The sequence below is a fragment of the Canis aureus genome, chromosome 22, assembly GCF_053574225.1.
Source record: "Canis aureus isolate CA01 chromosome 22, VMU_Caureus_v.1.0, whole genome shotgun sequence".
Lineage (NCBI taxonomy): Eukaryota > Metazoa > Chordata > Mammalia > Carnivora > Canidae > Canis > Canis aureus.
The window spans coordinates 20,365,857-20,387,256 of record NC_135632.1 but is presented as its reverse complement, the minus strand read 5'-3'; the positions used below and the strand labels follow the sequence as shown (position 1 = coordinate 20,387,256).

The 21,400-nt window shown below is 40.0% G+C and overlaps 1 long non-coding RNA gene across 40 annotated transcripts in view; it reads right to left on the bottom strand.

Moving 5' to 3' along the window:
• The window catches only part of LOC144293854 (uncharacterized), a 441,703-nt gene that overhangs the window by 271,251 nt on the left and 149,052 nt on the right, over positions 1–21,400 (bottom strand). For 39 of the 40 annotated variants that reach the window (XR_013361210.1, XR_013361209.1, XR_013361205.1 and 36 more), the window contains one exon: positions 20,118–20,275. This is a non-coding gene — a long non-coding RNA (uncharacterized LOC144293854). Of the gene's footprint in view, positions 1–20,117; positions 20,276–20,372; positions 20,567–21,400 lie in introns of those variants that run through there. The other variant, XR_013361187.1, reaches the window with a different exon arrangement.

Below are 21,400 nucleotides of genomic sequence, written 5' to 3'. Positions count from 1 at the left end.
TTATCATCTCATCTTTCAGCTCTTGTTTTATCACATTTATATTCCTACTAATTTATTCTCTAAAGGAAAACATTCACGTGGAAGCTACTTCTATCTCCTGATTTATATTTCTTCCAGATCTCACTTGACTTTTTCATATCCACACCTGACTTTCTGACTAACTGATTTTCCTGTGGTATGTTTGCCTTGTTGTTCTATCATTTCTCTTCATTTTGCTTGTGCTTAATGAGAGCAGCTCTATGCATAACACTCTTCCCTCTTTATTGGGGCCAGTTTGCCTTTCCCCACCCTGAGTTCCATTTTAAGGCCTGGGTATTGTTGGTCTAGCCACTTTACTGTAACCTGGGAGAGGACAGAGCTCAACCAGTAATTAATTTAGCCATCAGTGAGGAATCTGCTCTGATGCCTATGCAGAGGGCCCACTCTCCACAGCTGAGTGTATGGCTCACTTCTGTGTACTGTGGTTCATCTGCCAACCTAGCCCGGTGTCTTAGAAAATAACAATCCCTCTACTGGGATTGCAAATTGACACCACCTTTCCAGAAAACAATTTGGCAATAAATATCAAGACCTTATATTATATATCAAGACCTGTATTTGTAACATCAATCCAGTATCTCTTTTGAGATTTTCATTAGAAAAAAAAAAAAGGAAAACAAAGATTCATTTGTTTTCATTAGAAAAAAAAAAAGAAAAAAAAAAGAAGGAAAACAAAGATTCATTTGCAAAGAAATTCTTTGCAGCATTATGTATAATAACAATAAACTGGAAACAATTTAAATGTTCAACATCAAGGCATGTGGCAGTAAAGGTTGCAGCAAATAAAAACAAGGTTTATGAAGAACTTTAAACATAACATTATATGCTTCTGATGTAATATTAAATAAAAAGCCAAAATACAAAGTTAATAATACAGTAAAATCCAACTTATGTTTTCAAAATGCATAAAAACCATACCTAGGAGGAACCACTAGACTCAAAACTCCAGGAAGGTGAGAACCAGAATTGTTTTGTTCACTCCTATATAAGCAGAACCTAACATAGTGCTTGGTACTTAACAGAGGCACAATAAATATTTATGAATAAATGAATAAATTAATTCAGCAAAAGAAATTTATCTCAGGATTCAATAGCAAGAACAGTTGTGTTTCTCAATGGCTTTGATTTTACAGATCTTTGATCATGCTCTGACTAGTAGAAACTTTAACACATTTGGCTAACTGAGATAGAGGTTTTCACAAAACACATTTTGTATATAACTATCTCATTTCCTCTTCCCCTATTTTTTCTTTGATGGAAATTCTTTAAAGAAAAATAACTTTATAGAGATAATTTGCATACCATACAATTGGCCCACTGTAAGCATACAATTCAATAATGTTTAGTAACTTTATAGAGTTATGCAACCATCACCACCATCTGGCTTTAGAACATTTTCACTACCCAAAAGAAATTCCTTCAAACTCATTTGTAGTCAATCCCCATTCCACCCTCAACTCTTGATAACCAGTGATCAGCCCTCTGCCTATGTAAATTTGCCTAACTGGACATTTCATTTAAATGAAATCATACAACATGAAGTCTTTGGCTTCTTTCACTTAACATTTTGGTGGTTTACCTATGTTGTAGCGTACAACATAACATCCATATTGTACATCATTTTTCATTGCTGAATAGTATACTATAGTATGAATATACCACTTCTGTTTAACCATTCTTTGCTAACCAGTTGATGGACATTTGGATTGTTTTCAGTATGAGGCTATTTGAATAATATTGCTATGAACATTCTCATATGAGTCTTTGTGTAGACACATGTTTTCATTTCTCTTGGGTAGAGTCCTAGAAATAGAAATGATGAGTCACAGGGTAAGTTCTTTTTAACCTTTTAAAATGCCAAAACATTTTCCAAAGAAGCTATGCCACTTTAAATTTCCACCAGCAATGTATGAGGGTTCTAGTTTCTCTACACCCTGGCCAACAATTCATATCATCTGCTTTCTTAATTTTAGCTGTTCTAGTGATGGTGTACAGGTATCACATTGTATTTCTAATTTGCACTTCCCTAATGACTAATAATGTTGATAACTTTTTCTGTATTTCAGAACCATCTGTATGTACTACTTAGTGAAGTATCTATTAAAGTCTTTTGTCCATTTTTTAATTGGCTTGTCTTCTCATTACTGAGTTTTAGGAGTTCTTTACAAATTCTGGATAGAAGTCCTTTATCAAATGTATGATATGCAAATACTTTCTCCAAGTCTGTAGCTTGTCCTTGAATTTTCTTAATGGTATCTTTTGAAATGGAAAAAGTTTTTATTTTAATGAAATCTGATTTTTTATTTTTGTTCTTTTTTGCCTTAAGCTTTTTATATCATATCTAAGGACTCTTTGCCTAACTTAACATCAGAAAAATGTTCTATGTTTCGTCCAGAAGTTTTCCAGCTTATCTCTTACATTCAGGTCTTTGATCACTTCAGTTAACTTTTGTGTGTGATGTAAGGTAAATGTGTAAACTCATTTTTATTTTTCCAAATGAATATTCAGTTTCCCAGTACCATTGATAAAAAGACTATTCTTCTCCCCATTAAATTATCTTGACATCTTTTTTTTGAAAATTGTTTGACTATAAATGTAAAGAGACTCAATTCTGTTCCATTGATCTTTATGCCTATCCCTATACCAATACCACAGCATTTTGATTATTGTAACTGTATATTAAGTTTACAAATCAAGGAAGTCCTCCAATCTGGTTCTTTTTTTTCCAAAACTGTTATTTCCAAAAAAATTTTAGGATTAGCTTGTCAATTTCCCCATAATTCTGCTGGGTTATTGAGACTGCATTAAATCCATACACCAGGGGATCCCTGGGTGGCGCAGCGGTTTTAGCGCCTGCCTTTGGCCCAGGGCGCGATCCTGGAGACCCGGGATCGAATCCCGCATCGGGCTCCTGGTGCATGGAGCCTGCTTCTCCCTCTGCCTGTGTCTCTGCCTCTCTCTCTCTCTTTCTCTATCATAAATAAATTTAAAAAAAAAATTAAAAAAAAAAATAAATCCATACACCAATTTGGGGAGCATTAAGATGTTAGCAATCTTGAGTCTTCCAATTCCTAAATACAGAATTTTTCTCCATTTATTTAGATATACTTTAATTTCTTTAAGATATGCTTTGTAGTTTTCATTGAACAAAATATTACACTCCTTTACTAAATGTATTCCTAAGCATTTTATCCTTTTTGATCCTTTCATGAGTGGCATTAAGAAGATTTTCATTTTTTGCATTGTTTGTTGCTAAGACATATAGAAATACAACTGATATTTATATATTGATCTAAAATATCCTGCAACCTTGCTAAACCTGTTTATCAGTTTTAGTAGTTTATAGAAACTACTAAATGGATTCCTTAGGATTTTCTATATATATGAGATCATATCTTCTGTGACTAAAGACAGTTTTACTACTACCTTTCCAATCAAAATGCCTTAATTCATTCCTTCACTCATTCATTTGTTCATTCATTCTTGCCTTATTGTACCAGTTAAAATCTCCAGTACAATATTGAACACACAAAGCAAGGGTGAACATCCTTTCCTTATTCCCAATTTTATGGGAAAGAATTCAGTCTTTCAGCATTTAATATGGTGTTAGCTATAAGTTTTTTTTACAGATGTCCATTATAAGGTAGAGGAAGTTCCCTTATTTTGTTTAGTATTTTGATCATGAAAGGGTGCTGAATTTTTGTTAAATGATTTTTCCACCTCTATTGAGATAATCATCTAGTTTTTGTATTGTATTCTATTATTATGGTGTATTACATTAATGGATTTTTACCTGTTAAACAAACTTTGCATATGTTAGATAAATGCCATCTGGTCATGGAGTATAATACTTTTTACATACTGCTGAATTGAATTCGCTAATATTTTGTTTAAAAGTTTTTATTTATGTTCATGAGGGATATAAGTCTTTTCTTTTTATGTCTTTTTCTGGCTTTGGTATTATGGTAGTATTCCCCTCATATAGAGAGTTAGGAATTGTTCCTACCCTCTCTATTTCTTGAAAGTGTTGAATTCTTTAAATATTTGACTGAATTCACCAATGAAGCCACTTGGGACTTAAGGTTTGCTTTGTGAAATATTCTAAATTACTAATTTGATTTCTTTATTTATTACCAGCCTACTCAGATTTTCTATTTAAGTTAGTTTTCATAATTTGTGTTTTTTGTGGTATTTAATTTAATCTAAATTGTCGAATTTTCTGGCATTAAGTCATTCATACTATTTTCCTCAAAGTTCTATTAATTTCTATATGATCAGTAGTGATTTCACTTCTCTTATTCATGATTTTGTACTTCCTTTTTTATTTTCTTGGTCAACCTAAGGGCTTGTGGTAGGCAGAAGAATAGTCCTCCAAGTATGTCCACATTTTAATCCCTAGAATCATTAATATATTATATTACATGGCAAAGAAGAATTAACGTTGCAAATGGAATTACAGATGACTTAATCAGCTGACTTTAGGATAGGAAGATTATTCCGGATTATCCTAGTAATACAAATGTAATCACAAAAGTCCTTAAAAAGTAGGAGGAGGCATGAAAAGAAGAGCCAGAGAGACGGCAGTGTGAGAAGAACCTGGCCTGATATTGTTGGCTTTAAAGATGCAAGAAAGGGCCATGAGCCAAGGAGAGTTTACAGCCTCGAGCTGAAAAAAGAAAGAAAATGGATTCTCCTTAGAGTCTCCAGAAAGGAATTCACCCAGCCAGCAACTTGAGATCCATGTCAGACTCCTAATTATAACTATAAGATAACGAAACTATGTTTTTTAAGCCACTTAACCTGTGGAAACTTGTTACAGCAGCAATAGAAAACTAAGATGGTCTCAACTTCTTTAATCTTTTCAAAAAACCAACTTTTTGTTTCATTAATTTTTTTATTTTCTACCCTACTGTTTTCTACTTTGCTCTTTATTATTTACTCCCATCTATTTGCTTTGGGTTTAGTTTTACTCTATTCTTTTTCTAATTTCTTAATGGAGAAGCTTAGGTTATTGATTTAAGACCTTTCTTCTTCTTTCTTATAGGCATTTAGAACTATATAGTTCTCTGTAAGTGCTGCTTTATTTTAATCCTATAAACCTTGATACATCATCTTTCTATTTTCATTCAGTTCAAAATACTTTCTAATGTCCTTTTCAGATTGCTTTTTTGACCAATGGGTTATTTAGGAGTGTGTCATTTAATTTTCAAACATTTGCCATTTTCCAGAGTTCCTCCTTTCTGTGAATTCAAGTTGCTCTCTGCTGTCACTTCCTTTCAGCCCAAAGGATTGCTTTTAGTATTTCTTGTAAAGCAGGTCTGCTAGCAACATATTCTCTCAATATTTGTTTATCTGGGAATGTTTTTCTTTCACCTTCATTTTTAAAGAGTATTTTTGTTGAATTTTTTCTTTTTTTTTTTTGTATTTTTTTTTTAAATTGGGAGATTTTTTACTTTCAATATTTTGAATACATCATTCCACTATCTTCAGAATTCATTGTTTCTGATGAAAAGTCAGTGATAATATTGCTTTTCTGTACATGAGAAATTGCTTTTCTGGTTTTGTTTTCAAGATTTTCTCTTTTCTTTGGCTTTCAACAGTATCACAATGTGTCTATTTGTGTATGTCTTTGTGTTTGTAATGCTTGGGTTTTGCTGAACTTCTTAAAACTGTAAATTAATGTTTTCCATCAAAACTGGGAAGCTTTTGACCATTATTTCCTCTCTTTCTGAGATAGCCATTACATGTATGTTGGTATGCTTGATGTAGGCTCACAGGTCACAGAGATTATATTAATTCATCTTTGACCTTTTTTCTCCCTATTAATCAGTTTGGGTAATTTCTGTCAATGTACCTTCAATCTGCAGATTCATTCTTCTGCTATTTAGCTACTCTAGCAAATTTTTCATTTAAGTTATACTTTTCAACTAAGAATTTTTAATTGCCATATTTTTCTTGAGATTCACTATTCACTAAATCCTTGTTATTCTACTTTTGTTTAATTCTTTGAGTGTGATTTCTTTTAGTTATTTTAAAGTATTTATAATACTTAATTTTAAGCCTTCATCCATTAAATCCAACATCTAGGGGAACTCAGTTTCTATTGACTGCTTTATTTTTCCATACTGTAAGTCAGATTTTCTTGTTTATTGACAAGTTATCATAATTTTTTATTGAATCTTGACATTTTAGAACATATATTTTAGCAACTCTGAATTCTGATTCCTCCCTACCCACTCACCCACCCCTAAAGATTACTGTTGCTATCGCTGATGCTATCGCTGATTTGTCTGTTCTCTGTTGAGTAACTTGCCTAGACTAAGTCTGTGAGCTCTGTCATAGTGTCTGGCTTCTGATGTGTCTGCTCAGTTTTGTTTTGATTTTTTTATTATCTTCATTTTTAAGCCTAGCCTCCTAAAGTTCATCCTACTGTCTGTTCAACCACAGATTAATTATAGGTTGTGCTCAAATACCTTGAGCCAGGAAGGTTTCCATTCTCTGCTGATGGATCACTGTGTGTGCTAGGGAGCTCATTCAAAATTCAGGTCATTTTCAAGTCTCTCCTGCAGTTTACTTTCTGCCAGGCCTTCTCATGGTGTCTCACAGACTCCTCAGTACATGAACCCAGACTCTACTGGCCAGGAATGTGCAGATGGCTTAGGATCACTCCGGTTTCTGCTGTTCATATGCATAGCCTCAGTCAACCCAGGGTATGTGAAGAACATATCAAGCATATTATGGTTGTCTCACTCCCAGAACTTCCTGCTAAATTTCTAACCAATCTGTTATTTCATTGCATTCTCCAAAAAGAACCACAAGTTTAGACCACAGAAGCTACTAGCCCTCCCTGTTTTCTTGCTGTAAAGACCACCACTTTAATTGACAATGGTCCAAGTCAAATAAGCCTCTTCTGGAAGTAGCAGCAAAACAACTGGTTTTCATGGCCTTCCTTACCTACACTTAATAAACTACTTGTAGAGGTGGAGGGAGGACGGCAGGAGCCCCATGCAAGAATACCACAGACTTCTACCTTTCTTAACCAAAATTTAGTAGTTTTCATAAATAAATGTTTTGCTCTATTTCCAGTAGGCTAAATGGTTGTTTTTTGATAGTGTTATCCAGTTTTATAGTTGCTTGGTGGGGATGGGGGAAGTTCATTGACCCTTTCACACAGGCATGCTAGAAGTGAATCAGGAAAACTTTCAATAACCAGTTTTGTGTTATATGTTCTTTTTCTTCACCAAGTCATCTCAAATCCATTCTCTAACAAGGCAAAAAAAGGAGGAAATAAACAAGAGGGAGCAAGAAAGAAAAGAGAGAAAGAATTCCTAAAATGATATAAGCAAAAGTATTTGAAAGATTTCACTGTTTTTTCCTGCCTTTTTTTATATTTTCATTTTCCATTTTATAATTTTAACTTTATATATTTTATAATTTAATTTTCAAATAGTATGTGGTTGTGTATGTGGTTCAAAAATTAAATTGAAAATTAATGTACAAAAAAAAAGAAAATTAATGTACATAGTCTCTCAGTCCTTTAACTCATTCATCTACTTCTTGACCCCATTCTTACCATGGGTCATTTATTTCATGTTTATTTTTATTTTGTATTCATCTATTGTGTGTACGGTTTCCTTATGTAAATGCAAGCATATATGAAGATATATTTTTATTTTTCTCCTTTTCTAATAGGAATCAAAACCTAATACACATATTGCTCTGCACTGGCTTTTTTTCAGTTCATAATCACCCCTGGAAAGCTTTCCATATCCTTCCAGTTTCCTCATAGTTTTGTAGAGTTGTGTTGTATTCCATTACAGAGGTAGTATGATGTATTTGATCAGTCCACTACTGATGAATCATACAAAGGAAGTCTCTGCCCACAGTCTAGGGAAAGCTAGGAAAAGGCCCTTCTGCTTTCAATGTTCCTCTAAGTCATTTTTCAACTAGCTGGATGAGGGACTATCACTCCCTCCAGCCCTTTTCTCGGTCAGTTTACCCTAGCTCCAAATGAGATCACCAATTAGAATGGGATAAGAATGGGTGGATTAGGAGAATGCTGAAAACCCACTTCTAAAGATGGAGAGCTTCCTCCTGGTGACCCAAGCCAAATTCAATCTCGCTTAGCTCTTGCATTTACATGTGGATAGGTTTCCTAACTCCCAGTTGTAAAATAAGGTTCTTCTTATACAGGAAGAAGACATGCTATGATTTTTACCTTTACAATAATTTTTTAAAATACACATTCATTCTTTAAGGTTGTAAATTGAAGGTTAAGTTAGGAGTCTTATAGCAAAGATGTTTGGGGGAGCCTGATACTACTTCCTTCTCTAAGAACTTATGCCATAGTTGCTACTGAAAGGAGGGTATGGGTCATGGGGCTACTGTATTAGTACCACATGCCCTTGGGCATACCCTCCTCTGATTCAAGAATGGATGACCAACACCAAGGAACACAAAGCTTTGACTATCCAGGGATAAATAAATTTTTCTCAATAAATAATTTATTCTAGAAGACACAGGGAGCATAGGAATATAGGGAGCACTTGAACTGAAAGGTGATGTACAATATGGCTGGAGAAGGTACCTGCCCAGGAGCAACATTTATGAGCTTAAATTGAAGAAAAATCCCTCTCCTTGATAGCAACCTAAAGTCAACTCTCCCATCAGGATCAACTTCAAAGCCCTTCTCCATTAGCTGAGGCCACAAATGACCCTGCTGCTCAAAGCAAAGGGCATTTGTATGGGCAGCAATGTCACAAGCTATCATCAGTTTTTGCTCTGAGTACCAAGATGCCAGCATAGAAAGGTCCCCTTAGGTACAGCCAATATCCCCCTCCCACCCCTCAAAAAGCACCCCCTGACCAAAACCGTCCTCCTCTGCCCTTCAACGGCCTCTCCTTTTTGCACTCCTTTAATTGGACTTGTTTTTGAAGCCCATAGAATTTATTATTCAGAAAACAACCTTCTCTGCAATATCAACCTTAATTAACTGTGTTCTTTTTCTATCGCCTCCCACCCTCCACTTCATGCATTTGAATTAAGGCACTCCAGAGCCCCTGGCCAGCACCCCTCCCCCATCACAGACCCATCAGTGTCTACCAGCCAACCATGACCAGATAAGGGAAAATGGAATTCCTTATCTCTGCCTGCCAATGTGAAAGGGTCAAGGTTACCAAGGAGAGACCTTCCAAAATGAAGGAGAGGAAGAAAGAAGCCAAGCCTCTCTGGTTTCCATGGAAACAGAAGGTTGAATCATGGCGCATCCCCGAGAGCCTGGCCCGCTTAGCTCTGCTGACATCTTTCCACTTCATTAGCCTCTTTATCAAGTGATTCTGCATAGGACTAAGTGTATTTTGGTGTCAGGGTGCACTGTAGATGATTCAAAAACAGAATGACCTTTGCCGCAGATCCCCAGTGCCTTCAAGAGCCACAGACATCTGCACCCCCCGCTCCTTTCAGTCCTCTTTACAGCTCTGCTCACTCCTCACTCTAATCAAAGCTCCAGCACCATGAGGCTGAGCCTGGGAGGTGTCCCTACCCAGCAGCCCAGGAAGCTGGGACCCCAGCTGTCAGGGATGCACAGCACCCGAGCCAGGAGGAAGATTAATGACTTTGCCCACAGAAAATGGATAAAACGGGCCCCCAAAAGACAATAAATGTGGGGCCGACTGTGAGGAAGGCTCTGACAGTAACAAATACTGACTGACATGGCATTGTGTTCCCTTTCTAGATGACTCTGAGCTGCCAGTGGAAACACAGATTCATTTAATAAGCGCTTCAGTGAGACAAAGGGGCCTTTGGGGGTTAGGATTGATCTCTACCGCATGCGTGTGCACACCAACATTTTGTGTGTGAAAAGGAATGTCTGCCTCTGGTATCTGTCCCTTTAGAAATCCAAGGAGCGTGCTGTAATTTCCCAATCTTGTCTCCATGCTTCAGCAAATTTGTCACTAGTAGGTTCTCTCAGCCATGAAAATTCTCCTGCAAGAGCCCAGGGCTGAAAGGAAATCAGTTAGGGGACTTAAAACACCTTTGGTAAGTTTGACCTCCCTTTCAGGAACCCTTACAGGTCAGTGTCCAGGGGAGAGACACTCTTCCTCTTGTACACGGGCTGCAGTGACCTTTGCAGGAAGCAAGCTTGACCAAAGAGCAGGCAAGGGAAGCTGGAGCCACAGGAATGAAGCTGACAAGGAGATCCCTGGGAGGTGCCTGGGAGCAGCCTTCCTTGTATTTTGTTTTCTTCTTTCCAAAATAACTCAAAAAGGCTGTGTCACGGAAGCCAGGGAATCTGGGTCCCATGTCCTGGGGCCGACACCAACTCCATGTGCGCATGACGAGGTCATTTGTTCTCTCTGAGCATCATACTGCCATCAGAGGAATGTGATGATTAGACTGGGTAACTTCTCAGATCCCTTCCAGCTCTGTCATGGGGGTCAGCCCTAATGTGACCCATCCTCTCACACTCACCCCCCAGCATGGTCTCCTAAGTCTTTTCCCAAATCCCATTCCCTCCGCACTGTCTCTACCCTCACCTCCCTAGCTCTGAGCCTGGCCAGAACCTTCACATCTGCTACTGGACTGGCACCATGACCCCCTACTGGGCCCACAGTCTTGCTCTTCTCCCATTCATTCTCCAGAGCAGCAATTCTCAGGGTACAGTCCTGGTCTAGCGCTATCAGCAGCACCTGGGAACTTGTTAGAAATGGGAATTCTCAGACCCTATCCCAAATCAGAAATTCCTGGCTTTGGTTCAGAGATCTGACTCCCCTAGATCAGAATAAAAGCTCTCTTTGACCTGACCCCTCTAGGCCTATTCCAGGTCCTTGTCTGACTACCAGCTTCCTTGGAAAATATTTACTGTCAGGCAACACAAACTTGTAATTGCCAATTACACTGTATTGTGTCACACCCCTGGCCCCACAGAAATCATTCCTTCTAGCTGGGATGGTCCTTATGGCTAGTCCTCACTTCACAGGGCTAAGTCTTTATCAAACTTTAATTCAGTGCAAATGACACTCCTCTAAAAAGACTTTCCAACTTCCCCGACCTCCAAAACTAGCATCAAGACCCCTCCCTGTATTGCCAGCATTCCTTGTGCATACCTCCACTCTGCATATGTCACCTTGTGTGGCAGGCAGGATTCTAAGATGGCCTGTAAGATTTCCCAATCTACTCCTACCCACCCCACTAACAACCCGTGTGTACAAAACCTGCATAACCTCTGGGACAATGAATATGATAGATTTCATTCCCATAATTCTATATGGTTGATTTTGTTTATTTTGTTTTAAGATTTTATTTATTTATTTGAGAAAGAAAGAGAGCACAATTGGGGGAGGGGGCAGAGGGAGAAAGAGAAGCAGGCTCCCTGCTGAGCAGGGAACCCTATGCAGGGCTCAATGCAGGCTTGATCCCAGGACCCTTAGATCATGACCTGAGCCAAAGCCAGACATTTAACTGACTGAGCCACCCAGGTGCTCCATATGGTTCATTTTAAAATAAAAGGATTAACCAGGTAGTCTTGATCTGAAAAGAGCCCTTTAAAAACAGTTTCCTCAAAAAAGAAGTCAGAGATTCAAAGCATAAGAGGAATTCAACCCAATGAGGTTCTCCATTGCTGAGACGGGGGGAAAGAGGTGGGCCTAAGGCAAAGACCCAAAAGCAGCCTCTAGGAACTTAGAATAGGCTCCAGCTGACAGCCAACACGGGAATGGGAAGTCTAGTTCTACAACCTCAAGGAACTCTATTCTGCCAACAACAGAAATAAGCTTGGAAGTAGATTTTTCCACAGATCCTCCAGATAAGAATTTAGTCTAGCCAACACCTGGATTTCAACCTAAGCAGACATATTGTGCTGGACCTCTGACCTGCAAAACTGTGAGCTAACTTTAAGCCACCAAATTTAGGGTACTTTGTTACATTGCAACAACAATAGCAACAACAACAAAACTAACACATCTTATTTTGTAATTGTCTGCTTTGTGGCAGCTCCTCTACTGACTGAGCTACTTCAAGTAGAAACTGCCTTATTCGTTCATGTCTGTGTCACCAGCACATGTCTTAGATGCGCCCAGAGCTTAGTAGGTAGGTGGATGGATGGATGGATGGATGGATGGATGAATGGATAAATGGATCTTAGAGCACTGGATTCCATTGTCCCAGCAGTTGCTTTGGTATGATGACAAAGGAACAGAATTTTTTTTTAAAGAATACATAATAAACAATAAAACTGGAATAGAAAAAAATGGGGTTTTGCCACTTTGTTGATTTTTACAGCATGAAGATATCTTCATTGTTAAGAGTTTATCCTCCATTTATCTCTTGAAGATCAATACCTCATAGCACCAGGAGCTAACAATATGTGCCCTCTTATGGACATCTGCTATTGTTCTATATAATGCCCCTTCTCTTTGAGGTAATGATGCTTTGTGTACAATACTGGTGGGGTATAGTGACCAGCCTCCCAGCTCAGAAGCCCAAAAAGGGAAAATCCTACCTGTCTCAACTCGCTGGATGTGCAGACAGCTGACCTCTCCACCCAGAAGTTAGGGTGAGTGGTATGATGTTGCTGGGACAGTCAGGTTTATCCCTAACAGATTTAGGGGTATCTAATTCCTGGTGTCTAATAGAAGGTCAAGTGGTATCCTGGTGTAGCAAAGGCTGTCCCTGGCCCAGCTGCCCTGTTATAACAGGGTTCTGACTCAAGCACTTGATTTCTTCCCATATCTCACGCTGCTTCTTTGGCCACCCATTGAATCTCTGAACCTCTGATTGACTCTTTTCCTGCTTAAAAAATGTAGAGTTGGTTTTGGTTATTTGTAACCAAGAACTCTGACTGATAAAAATTCTGATCATGCTGAGGTGACAGCTGAGCACTTTTCCTATTCTTAAAAGTCTCGGAGAGTCTACAAACTCTCTCGGTTACCTGTTGTACTAGTCAAGGTTCTTAACTGTAAACAAAAGAACCCTCTGTAGCTGATCTAAGTGGAATAGAAATTTATGAAAGGATATTCAGCATCTCGAGAGACCCTGAAGCCAGGAACAAAAGACAAATCTTGCCACCCTCTGGATTGCTCCCACAGGGTCTTTGTGAGCACCCCCAACTGGCACAGAAACCACAGGTTCCAGCAACAACATTGCACCCTATGTCTCCACCAGAAAGCCTGCCATAGCTGTCCTGGATGCTCAATGCCTCTGTCCAGTCCCTGGTACGAATGGACTCCTTTTGACACCTGCTTTCTAATATCAATGGCCTCCTAACTGAAGCCTGGCACAGATGCATCTAGTTAGGAGGAACTTAATCCAGTGCTCCGTTCAAGGGAAACTGGGAAAACCAATTTCTGGCTTCTCTCTTAGGAAAGCACAGACTCAGAAGGCAAGAAATTTTCCAGAAAGTGTCCAAGAGTTCTGGGTGCCCAAGTGGCTTGACAGATATCCTTTTGACTACCAGTAGCTTGACTACATCTGTTTCAGTGTTAAAAACACCTTGCGGGATCTCTGGGTGGCGCAGCGGTTTGGCGCCTGCCTTTGGCCCAGGGCGCGATCCTGGAGATCCAGGATCAAATCCCACATCGGGCTCCCAGTGCATGGGGCCTGCTTCTCCCTCTGTCTATGTCTCTGCCTCTCTCTCTCTCTCTCTCTCTCTCTCTCTGTGACTATCATAAGTAAATAAAAAATTAAAAAAAAAAAACCCTTGCATCCAAGAAATCCTTTCTAGAGGCTAACCAAACTCCCACCTGCTGCAAAGCACTAATGTAACCAGAGTCCTCTGTATGCTGCTTTCAGCAGAATTCTACAAGAGCTCACCACTGCCTTACAAATATTTGAACACTGTCCTTAAGTCCCCTTTTGACTTCCTTTTATGCTGGTTAAGAAGTAACAATTATTTTCTCCTTCTCCCTTCCTTAGGATTCCTTGGAGCTTTTGTCAATTCTTGAAGCCATTCTCTCAGCTATTCAGATCTGTCTTCAATTGCTCTAAAAGATCCATTCCTTGTACTGTTCTCTACCAGATAACATAGATGCTTTCATTTTTGCTCTTCATGCTGTCTCTCCAGTTTAGACCCTTAGCTACCTGCTCCAATGAATAGCATCCTCCCCTAGGTTCATTCAACTCTGCTAGGTCATGCTGCACTGTGGCCAAACCACAAAGGAATTTTGCAGTGACCTGTTATTATGGGGTATTCAGAGCTAAAAGCACAGCAGCCCTTCCACCCCTTAGTCACTGCATAGCTACAGTGCATACTCAGCTCAGAGGTCACTGGAATTATAGGGGCTCAAAGAAGAAGCAAGGGGGTATACTGCTGCTCTGGAACGAAACTCTCTCCCAAAGACTTCCACCAGCTATGTGACCTCAGACAAAGGTCCTCAAACCTTACCTCTCTGAGCTTCAGATTTCTTATCTGAAATGTTTAGATAATAATAATATTTGCCTCACATAACTCCTAAAGGGTTGAAAAAGGTGATACATATAATATACTTACACTAAATGCTCAATATTTGCCACCTTATAGGGATGACTTGGAGACCCAAAATAATCATGGGTATATATATAAAAAAAAAAAAAACCTGTAAACTGGGAAAATCTCATAAAATTTCAACTAACTAAGTAACTAACATCATAATTACTAGTATTATTTCACAAACTCAAAAGGTTGTGGTACAAGGTTGTGGGTACAACCATGATAATAAAATGTACTTCCTAGAAGGACACAAGTGGGTTTTCACAGATTGCCCTGAGAAGAATGAATGTGATGGTTAATTTTATGTGTCAATCTGAATGGCTTAAGGAATGTCCAGATATCAAGCAAAACATAACTTCTGGGTGCATCTGTGAGGTTCTTTCTAAAATCAATTAGCATTTGATTCAGTAGACTGTGTAAAATATGCAGGCAGTCCTCACCAACATGGGCAGGCATCATCCAATCTGCCAAACTGAACAAAAAGGCAAATGAACCATGAATTCTCTCTCTTCTTGAACTAGAATGTCTACCTTTTCCTGCCCTCAGACATTAGAGTTTCTAGTTCTCAGGCTTTTGGACATAGACTAAATTATACCATGGGCTTCCCTGGTTCTCCATGCTGCAGACAGCAAAATGTGGACCTCTCATCCTTCATAACCATATTAGCCAACTTCTGTGAGCTATATATCTATAGATACAGATTATAGATATAGATATAGATATCCCACTAGTTCTGTTTCTCTGGAGAACCCTAATACAGTGATTATATATCCATTATAGACATGCCCAGAATGGTAGTATTTGTGATTTATAGAGGCAGGAACTGAGGGGACAAGACCTTGCCCGAAATGGTCAGTGGCAGAGATAGTCCTTGAATCTAGTGTTCTTGGCTCAGTCAACATCACCTTGGCAGAACAAGTCTTCCATATTGACCTTTGTGGGCCAGACAGTGCTCCCCATCTCCACTCACACATCCCAGCCAGGTTTCCAAATGGCACTCAACACCCAGACCACCCAGACCATCCAAAAGCCAGAGTTAGTGCCCTTAAACATAATTTGAAGAGTCAAGGAAATGTCCACATCAACAATTCCTCCTCCAATCCACCTGCCTTTGAGTCTGAAGTCCCTGCCCATGTACTAACCTCTTTAGGAAATTTTAAAATGGAAACAGCAATTCAAGAGTGAACTCTGGAACCGTTATTATGCTAAGAACTAGTCTAGCAGATCTCTGAGTAAGAGCAGATAAGAGTTTATATGGGGAGTTGGTACAGGGTAGAGTTAAATAAAGGTTAACAAGAAAGGTAGAAAAATCATGCAAAGAATATTTCTGACACAATAAATGGGATTTCCCATAGTGAAGACTAAGGTGGGGGCTACTGAGGGATATAGGAGGCGCCTTCAGGGAAAGGTTTAAAGAGTGTCACCCTGTAACTGTCCATCCTTCCAGGTTCAGTCAGACAGCCCCTCATTAGGGAGTCTTCCTGGGCCCTCCAGGATTGAGTGCCTGCCTTCAAGGATTTCATAGCATTCTGAGTCTCCCCATCATGACTCTTCCATCTCACTAGCTGTGAACTCTTTGAGGGCAAAATTAGGCCCTGCTGTATCCCTAACATGCAACAGAGAACCTGGCTGGATTTACGGATGGCACGGCAAGTCTAGTCACCTGCCTTAATACATTTGCAAGCCACACTCAGAGGAAGGCCCCTTCAGCCAAGGCTACTTCTTCTGAGATTTAGGACCCTACCAATGTTCATAATTCCTTTAAATCCAGAGACAACTCATGTGTGCATCAACTAGAAGACAAGAAGAGAAATCTTCTCTGGCTACCCCAGGAGCCAGCACTCAGGAGCAGTAGCTTCTGAAACTCTACAGAGGAAGGACAGATAAGTGTGGCAAGCTAGGGCCACTTATCATGGGCTGGCTCTGTATAGCTGGCACTCAGTTTTTAATGGGATTACATGTTTCAGGTGAACTTTTTATTTTATTTTTAATTTCAAGTTTTTATTTAAATTCCAGTTAGTTGGGGATCCCTGGGTGGCTCAGCAGTTTAGCACCTGTCTTCAGCCCAGGGCATGGTCCTGCAGTCCCAGGATCGAGTCCCACATCGGGCTCCCTGCGTGGAGCCTGCTTCTCCCTCTGCCTGTGTCTCTGCCTCTCTCTCTCTGTGTCTCTCATGAATAAATAAATAAAATCTTAAAAAAATAAAACAAAAAAATAAATTCCAGTTAGTTGGGACACCTGGGTGGTTCAGTGGTTGAGCATCTACCTTCAGCTTAGGTCATGATCCTGGAATTGAGTTCCACACTGAGCTCCCCATGGGAAGCCTGCTTCTCCCTCTACCTATGTCTCTGCCTCTCTGTGTCTCTCATGAATAAATAAATAAAATCTTAAAAAAAATAAATTCTAGTTAGTTAACACATAGTGTAATACTGGTTTCAGGAATAGAATTTACTGATTCATCACTTACATACAACACCCAGTGATCACCATAACAAGTGCCCTCCTTCATGTCCATTACCCATCTAGCCCATCCCTTGCCCATCTCCTTCCATCATCCTCAGTTTGTTCTCCATCATTAAGTCTCTTATAGTTTGCCTCCCTTTTTTCTTCTCTTCCTTCCCTATGTTTATCTGTTTTGTTTCTTAAATTCCACATATGAGTGAAATCATACAGTATTTGTCTCTCTCTGACTGACTTATTTCACTTAGTATAATACACTCTCATTCCATCCACATTGCTGCAAATGGCAAGATTTCACTCTTTTTGATGACCGAGTAATATTCCATTGTACACACACACACACACAAACACACACACCTCATATCATCTTGATCTATTTATCAGTCAGTGGACATTTGGGCTCTTTCCATAATTTGGCTATTGTTGATAATGCTGCTATACACATCCAGGTCAATTTTTTTTTTCCATAGGTCAATTTTTTAAAACAAAATTTTAAAACTGCTTTTGTTTATATTTAATATAAGAATGAGATGATGTCAGTGGTCCCTATCAAAGAATATATACGTGTGTGCATATATATAAGTAATGCATCTTGGGGATGAGGGAGCTTTGTGAAGCCCCTGGGGATGAAGGGAGGGCTGTGCCCCTGCATCCCCACCACTGAACTGCCACTTTCAAGGACACTTAACCTGCTACCCTCCCACATGCTGCCTTTCACTTGAGTCACAAAATAACTCCCAACTCCACTGTGAAAACACTCGGCTTTCACCAAGACCTAGAAGCAGGCCCCAAACAAAGAAAAACCAAAGCAGAAAGAGGACACATCACATCCAAACATGGGCCCTTCTGTGGGCCCTACCATCCACAAGGCCAGTTCAGGAAGCTACTATTGATTTTACACGGGAAAGAGAACTAGGTAAAGAGAAAGCTTGTGGGGGAGTCAGGCCAGACAGAGACTAATATCTCATCTCTCTGTGTTATCTTTTTCCACAGTTCAAAAATCAATTAGTGAGGAATTTCTCTGGAAACTTCTTAAACAATGCTATTTCATTAAAGATCTGTGCAAGCACCATCAGATTTGCTTTCCAGGTGTGAATTAGAAAATTAGCCTCATCCTTTTAATAATTTCCTCCTTGGTAACGTTACATCAGTCTACACATCGTCTAGTACCAGCTGAGCTGAAGCCAGTGGGAAGCACATAATTCCTTTTCCCCTCCAGTAATAGAAATAAAAGCAGGCAGGATGGAAAACATGGGTATTTCCTAAAATGGGAGGAGGAGACAAAACAGAGAAGAGCCCCAGAGAGGCCAAGAAGAGTCTGGGAAGACAGATCTCCATGGCTACTGGGAGTAACTTGCCAGCAAATAGCAAAGGAAAGGGGTGGAGGGTGATGAGGAGGGTGGGAGTAACTGAGAAAGGAGCCAAGAGGCAGCCAGGGGGCAGCCTGTTGACCCTGCAAGGTACTGCCTAGGCAAAGCCAGCAAGGGTGCTTTCTAGTGTGGTGCAGCTCCCAGCCCAGACCTATCCATCTCTATCTATGGGCAGCATTGCCACAGTAATAGGCTGGAGAGGTGAGGGCTGCTCTGCAAACAAGGAGGACTGTCACTGCGGCCAAGCACGACACTAGCCTGACACCACAGCACACAACTGCCTTACTTTCTGCTTCCCTCAAGAGAGGGAGATGAACCCTCATTAATTCAGACTAATTTGCTAGAAGGCCAACCTAATAGACAGTAGTAAGATGCTCTTAAAGGATTCCATTTTATCACTTTCATTTACACATAGTAAAAAGAACTAAGTCTGCCTTTGATGAATAGATAAAAATGATTAGTAGTTAGCTCATTAAAGCACAATTTAAAAATAACTCACATTTTATTGATTGAACAAAATTACATTAAAAACCATGCCATGCAGAGAAAATGACTAAGTCACCATCCCTGTCTTCAAGGAGTGTGCAGTCTGGGTAGAAGGTCAGTATCCAGGTCAGGAAATGATTGCAACAGAGTAAAATGTGTTGAGATGTCAGCCAAGGGGGTGGGGTGATGGGAACATAGAAAAACACTGTCTTACCCAGATAGAGCAAGCTGGGCACCTAGGAAGGCTTTTTGGAAGTGCTCCTGGAACTGGTTCTTGAAGAACAGTTAGAAGTTAGCCAGGTTGTGGGGAGGCAAAAATGGGGGGAGGGAAAAGACAGGGAACCACATAGTCATCCCAGGCATTTGCATAGTAGTATACGGTTTGCAAACCTCATAGTTTACCTATGTTTTCTCATTTTTGATGTTAGAACAGCCCTCTGAGAGAAGCGCTGTTATTTCGCCCTATTGTAGATGAAGACAGAGTCCAAATGACTCCCCCAACCCAGCTGGTAAAAGAGGAAGGAACTAAGGAATGAATCAAGTCCCCTCCACTCCAGACTCCACACCCTGTCAGAAATCTGATGAAAACCACAGACCCTCTTCTCAGGAAAAAAAATGCACATATGCTCGCACTCACAAAAAAATTCATATACGATTGGATGGCACTCAGAAACCCTCTAAATCTGGGATCAGCCCAAGGATCCCAGCTAAGAGTTCCTTCTCTGAGCAGAGCTGGTCTATACTTACACAGTAGTAACCCCACATTGTTTGTAGAGAAATGCAGACTTCTGGACCACTCTGATGATTCTACTTTCAAGGAAGTAAATGGTCACTCTTCATCTCAATATACTTTACCCTACTGCTAGTGAACCTCATGTCCTTGGATCAAGCAGAGTAAATGTTCGACCTTACAACATTGAAACAATGTCAGATTCTATAAGACTTGGAGTCACATCTTACACTGACTCTGTCCATCCAAAATGAATTCTGTCTGCTAGGGTCTTGGGGATCCAGAGTCACAAGCTCACATTTCATGGGGAGGGTCTGCGCATGAGGGCAAGTGAGCAGTCAGGTTGACAGGGCTGGAACTCCGTGAGAGAGGCAGGCAGGCATCTGAGGAAGGAGGCTCCTTGGTTCCTTCTCCCACCTATTGTAGGTTTTACAGTATCATAAGCAGTTCCAGGACTGACCTCCCAAGCTCTAAAACCTTGCTGGAAACAATTTTCTCAGCCGCAGAAGAGAATTTTAAATGTAAACACCTCCCCCTACCACCCCCAACTCAACAAACTCCTCCTCACCTTGACTGCAGGATTGGGGCAGGGGGCACATCTTCTTGCTCACTCCATATGCTCAGCATTCCTTGGTGCCTGGCCCACAGCAGGTGGCTATTAAATATATACTGAATTGATACACGAATGATGTTCCATATCTCTCCATCATTGATTCAAAATCATCTCTGGAAGTGACAAAAAGGAAAAAGAATTTAAAAAAATCTCCTCCCCTTGTAGGTTTCATGTCTCTACAGCACATTTCCAAAGGTCCCTCTCCCTTACCTGGGTATCCACAGACATGATGCTCTAGTGGCCTTGTTCATGCACCGGCTGCCTTGCCACAGACAGCCCTCTGCCCACACCTAGCAAGGTCCCTGTGGGCCATGTCCGTGCTCCCAGGAGGCCAAATGCACACCCTTGTGGCTTCTGGTGAACCAGCAGCCAGCAGGCCCCACCTACAGTCCTCCTCCCCTAGGGTGAGGACACTAACTGAGAAACCGCAGAATTTAAATGATCCCACAGGAAGGAAATCAACATCTCTTAGAGAACAAATTCTAGGACTGGAGTAGAAACTGAACATTCTGGAAGCGATAATTGGTCTCATTTATCTAAATTTAGAAGGTCTGGAAAGGGAAAGAGTAACTATTAAGACAAGTTATTTAGAAGATAAGCCTTTAATCAAAGAGATGAGTCAAACCCAAATTCAAACCAAAATCCTGCTCAAATCAGGGGTTTGAAATATAAGTTCCTTTGGGGATAAAAGTCAGATCTTATTTAACTTGAAAATGAATAAGAACTTTCACAAAAAGAATAAACTCCAGCAACAAAAATAGGCCATCTGATAACTGTGATAACCACCACAAATCATTAGTTGTAAATATGAAATATTTTGAAAAGTGATGCCTTTTGTGCAGAGAGAAGGGCTGAGCACTCAATGTCCATGGTGCTTTGAAATCACCTGTGAAATAGGTCCAGATCAAGTGGATTATGTGCCCACTACCTTTCACTCAGTACTGGTCCCATCCAGCTTGCTGTGGATGACCTTGTTCATGATGCCCTCTTAGACGGGCTCTTCTTTTACCCTCCCCCAGTCCTCAATAGCAAAATGAAATTGATAACCACTCATTTCTCCCCATCTTCAGTTCGGTTCAGTTTAACAAACATTCTTGAATGCCAGTTCTGTGCCTGTAGGTCATGTACATGAAAAATGAATAAGACACTGTCTCTATCATGCTAGAAACCTGCAGGTAATTTTTAAGAATGAGGGTAGGGAGATGTCCAGGGTGCTGAACTAAAAGTACCCAGCATAA